Below are 5587 nucleotides of genomic sequence, written 5' to 3' on the forward strand. Positions count from 1 at the left end.
GTTTACTTTTTGGCTGGTCACATTTTGGTTCCATATATTTTTCCATTTGAAAAATAATAAAAGTGAGGGGACAATTAATTATCTAAAAATATTATTTATACATAAAAATAATTATTAAAATTAATTTTTATATATTTATATATAAATATATTATTTTGTTTAACTCATTTTTAATATATATTTTATCCTGTAATTATTTTTTGCTTTTTGTATACACTTAACATAGTTATTAATTATCATTAGAGATTTGTTTTAATACAAATGAATCTCACAACATAATTCAAGTGTGATTATCTATTATTTCATCACTTTATAATTCTCTTTATTTTAGAACAAATAAAATTTATTTGAGAGTACTTTACTTGAAACCCTTATAAAAAGAGATGTCTTGAATTAACCAAGTAAAAGAAAATGTACTTTTTGAAGCTTTAACATACTTATATCCAATAAATAAATTAGCTTTTAGTTGAATTATTTTAACATACTTGTATCCAATAATATTACGATTTTTTGTTGATTAAGAAGTTATCCATCTTCATTCTTCAACAATATGACTAGTTGCATATTGAGACTCTGAATTACTGAAATGGATATATACCTCTATAACAGTTTTTGTTTTTTTTTTTCCTTTTTACATTTTGCCAAGAATTAAGCTTATAACAAAGTGTTCTAAAAAATATACCATTTGCTAACTCTGTCAAATCTAGTTGGTTGGCAAGACACATTTTAAGTAGGGAAATACTATGTCATATCATTCATTCTCATTATCATACTTCATTTCATGACATCATGTATAATGCAAATGCTATATTATTCAATACTAATATATCGTGTGACAGCAAATAAGTAATAGCTCAAATGACATAGTCTCCCCATACTCTTAATAGCTCAAATGACATAGTCTCCGAGTTCGAGTCCCCTATATATATATATATATATATATCGTGTGACAATTTGCTAGACGGAAAAGAAAATGTCTGGTCATCGCTATATTAAGGCTGCGATTAAGCCAAAGAATGTTCAATTTGTGTAAGGTGTGAACACAAATAAAAAAACATTTCATTCTCTAGTGGTTTATAAAAACGCGCCAGGTAGGGGTCGAACCTACGACTTTCTGCTTAGGAAACAGACGCTCTATCCACTGAGCTACAGGCGCTTCTATAATAGCACCTTGCATATTGTTTTCTTGATGACAATTCAATAAAGAGGAGGATGATGTTTATGTATTGTACGTATTTGGAGCAAGTTTCGGTGCCTGCCATATCGGCTTTAAAAGTACCAATATCTCTCTGATTATTATTTCGGTGTGTCTTAATATTCATTTATCCTTAGGTATTGAATATTGATATCCTTTTAAGATATTGAGTGTACTATAGAAAAAAAATTAAAGATTTTGACGCTTAAGTTAGAAGAATTTTAGAAGTAAACGTTAGGTTTATGTGAATGTGTGTGAAGTGACCAAAATCATATCTAACAAATTTATACTGTGTTGTTTCAAAGTGATGGAGGTAGGTTCATTCGTTCAATCTTATCTGTATTTTCGATTTGTAAGGAGGTTGTATATGGTGGAAACAAAGTTCAAATATGATGAAATTCTATTTAATAAGTGGTTAGATTGTAGGTGAAAATTCAAGTGAAGTTGACTTCACATGAAGTTGATATCTTAGATGAAAATTTAGTCAAATTAGTTAAATCATCTAATGGCTCTTAGATATCAACTTCACGTGAAATCGATTGCACCTGAGTTTCCACCTAAATTGTTACTTAGGTCCCTCAACCTATGCGGTTTGGGCTGTGAGTTAGACAACTCTTATAGATTGATCGGATTAGTTGATGGATTCGAACTCATAGGGAACATCCAAAATAGATAACTTTATTAATTAGAATCTTTAATTCTTTATTGGACATCAATGGATCAAATTAGAGTTGAAATGCATTAAGGGCTAGTTATTTTCACAAACTCTACGCTCTTGTATACCAATTATCCTATCTATATATGATGTGAAACTCCGGGATTGGATCCTTTTATTTTTTTTTCACTTGAGAAGGTATTCTTATAGTATATTTTATATGTGAGACAAAAAAAAAATGAAAGATAAAATATTAAACGGTTAAATATTATACTTTACATCTTCAACTAAAAAAATAAAAAGATTTATTTTCGTAAAAAAAGAAATACTAGAGGATCATCAGAATTTATTATTTTTTGCCATCAATGTTTAAAAGTATATGATAAAGTATGTTGTTAGACTATTAAACTAAACAGTCATGCTACATATTCATATAATTTTTTATCCAAATCCATCTAAACTGGCCCAATAAAAAAAAAACCAATACCATTAAATGAGCGTGTATACATGCGCCCAGAGCACCGAAACGTTAACATATTCATTCGCGCCTTGATATGAAATAACGTTCCTTCTTTAACATTGAAACTGCTACTCGAGAACTTTGAATCTCTTTCAAAATCTCTCAAACTTCATTCGTGTTCTCTGTGAAAACCGGTACTGGAAAAGAATCGCGAGAAAATTTCGAAAGGAAGAAGAAAAAACGAACGAAAACAAGAACAGAGACTGCGAAAGATATGATAAAAACTACTGTTAATTTAAAATTTTGTATTTTCGCATTTCTCTTAGTTGTATTTTAGGTTTACTGAATTGAGTTACTTCGTTTAGTAGATTGACTTAATCTAATTCCATTTTTTTGGCGTAACTAGGGCATAGGAATGGAAATGTGTTCTTATTTTCTTTCTGTTCAGTGGAGTTCCGCATTTTCATTCATTTGATTGTTAGTGTGTTTAGTTGAGTCATTTTACATGCAGAAATGATTTACTTGATGATTGAATGTTTATCACGTTTTATTCAGCACATGATTGGTGTTCGGTTCACTGGTGTTTATCATTTGATTCACCTGATTGTTAGCGCGTTCAGTTGAGTTTTCTTGCATGTAGAAATAATTTACTTGATGATTGAATGTTTATCACGTTATATTCAGCACATGATTGGTGTTCGGTTCACAGGTGTTTGTCATTTGATTCACTTGATTGTTAGTGCGTTCAGTTAAGTTCTTTTGCATGCAGAAATATTTTTCTTACTGATTGAATGTTTATTAAGTTTTATTCAGAACATCAATGAAATTCAGTTCAGTGGAGTTGGTTATTTTAATTCATTTGATTATTAGTGTGTTTAGTTGAGTCCTTTTGCATGCAGAAATTATTTACTTGATAATTGAATGTTTATCACGTTTTATTCAGCATATGATTGGTGTTCAGTTTAATGGTGTTTGTCATTTGATTCACTTGATTGTTATGTGTTCAGTTGAGTTCTTTTGCATGCAGAAAAGTTTTTCTTGATGATTGAATGTTTATCACATTTTATTCAGCATATGAATGGTCTTCGGTTCAGTTGGGTTGGCCATTTTGACTCACTTGATTAAAATATGCATGATTGTCCTTGTCGGTGTATTGAGTGAAGTATTGATTAAATTTTTTTGGCTTCAGGCTCGAATATGTTTCAAATATTCTGTTGCACAAACTGAACAAAATCAGAGATCAAGTGATTCGGGCATCTGAAGAAATAAGACTCCCAAAGATATTTGCTGCCCTCTCTAGCCCTTATTGTAAATTCACATTTGGGGATATAGATAGTAAATAGGATATATTTTGTTTGACTGGTTGTAATTAGCACTATTTTATTTAACTTGTTTAAAAAACCAAACAATGTATATATGTGAATATTAATGTAAATGTTATTGGAAATTTAATGTTAATGTATATATCTAATTCAAGATGAATTAGTCCTTGTTCTGTTGGTTTGAAATGTTAATATATATTTGTTAGAATGTCTGCCTGCTATTTTGTTCCAGGTTGACAGTGAATGGAATCAGGGTATTTATCAAACATTAAGAGCCCCGAAAAAATAAATGAATCGAAATTAATACGCAGGGTGAATCGAAAAAGTGCATATATCAATATAACAGAGAGATAATTTAAAAAAAAATGTTACTATCAGTATTCAGTTTCAAAAAGTCCTGAACTCTTTGGAATAATTTTTGTAGAACTTTCCGACTTCTTCTAGTCTCTTGAAAATCATCCTAACCTTTGGGATAAATTTTTCATCCACAACACACCTGGTCTGCAGAATGAACCGAACATATTATTATGGTGAAACAATTGTCTAGTACAAAATGAATGGAATATTATCCATTATATAAATTCAAATTCAAACAGTTTTTCGCATAATGAACCGAACACGTCATTATGGTGAAACAATTGTATAGTACTAAATGAATGGAACATTATCCATTATATAAAATCAAATTCAAACAGCTTTCTGCATAATGAACCGAACACGTTATTAAGATGAAATAATTGTATAGTACTAAATGAACGGAACATTATCCATTATATAAAATCAAATTCAAATAGCTTTCTGCAGAATGAACCGAACACGTTATTATGGTGAAACAATTGTATAGTACTAAATGAACGAAACATTATCCATTATATAAATTCAAATCACCTGTGTCTACAATTGATTCTCAATTCAATTCAATTCAATTCAGAACACATGCGTACATTCAATTCAATTCAATTTAACAATTGCATTCCATTCAATCCGATTAAAAAAAATCCAAACCTCGTTCACTTGATTCGTTTTAGAAGAATAATCCAAAACGATCTCATTCAACTAATTTGAAGTTGAATAATTCATTGTTTTGATAGAATATTGAAATCTGAAAACGCAGAAGATAAATCCACAAAATTAAAGAAGAAAACGAAGAAGAATAGAAAGAAGAAAGACGAGCAACATAGAAGAACAACAAGCAGAAGAGAAGAAAAAAGAAGAAGAACGACGAACAGTAGAGATTGCAGATCCGAAAATTGCAATGCAAATCGTTAACATTGAAGAATAGAAGAAGAAGAATATTTACGTTGAAAAAGAGGTTTACGTAAATCTATTACGTTGATAGGAGGGAGAGGGGGCGCGCGTATATTTCACGTAACTTGGGGGAGAGGGAGGGGGAGGGGGAGGGGGAGGCGCCTCAAAAAAAGTGCTTAGATGACTTGGATATGTTTTTTATATGGATATAGAATATTATTGTAAACTAAAAGAATTAGAATAAAAGAATTGAATTAATGACTAAATAATAACTAAAAACAATAAATTCTGATGGTCCAATATTTCTCTTTCACAAAATTCCAGCTTTGTGACACAGACACTATCGTAATTCTTCATGGCCATTACGTGAGTCTTGTGAAACAGAAATTGACAAAACGTAATCATTTTGTAGGTTGCATATACATCATCTAAAATTTGATTGATGCTAATAATTGCGACAATAATTAACACAATCACTTAAAAAATTTCTAAGAAAAACAAAAGTGTTGAGCAACATAGAAGTGATGAACTGATGATAATGAAAGTATTGTATATATTTTTTATACGACAAAATTTGTCTTCAAAAAATGATAAAGACTAAAGAGTTCGTAATAGGCGTTGAAGAAGAGTAATACAATCAAGTAAAGAAATTTGAAAAGAGAGTTTCAAATTATTTTACATGATAGAGAATCAAACACGAACACCAA

General features: G+C 30.0%; 1 non-coding gene across 1 annotated transcript; it reads right to left on the minus strand.

The window, feature by feature from the left end:
* Positions 1 to 1083: 1083 nt before the first annotated feature.
* Positions 1084 to 1156, minus strand: TRNAR-CCU (transfer RNA arginine (anticodon CCU)). Its single transcript has one exon. It is a non-coding gene; the product is annotated as a tRNA-Arg (tRNA).
* Positions 1157 to 5587: the final 4431 nt, after the last annotated feature.

This window comes from Arachis ipaensis, chromosome B8 (genome assembly GCF_059453495.1).
Source record: "Arachis ipaensis isolate K30076 ecotype BB chromosome B8, ASM5945349v1, whole genome shotgun sequence".
Classification (NCBI taxonomy): domain Eukaryota; kingdom Viridiplantae; phylum Streptophyta; class Magnoliopsida; order Fabales; family Fabaceae; genus Arachis; species Arachis ipaensis.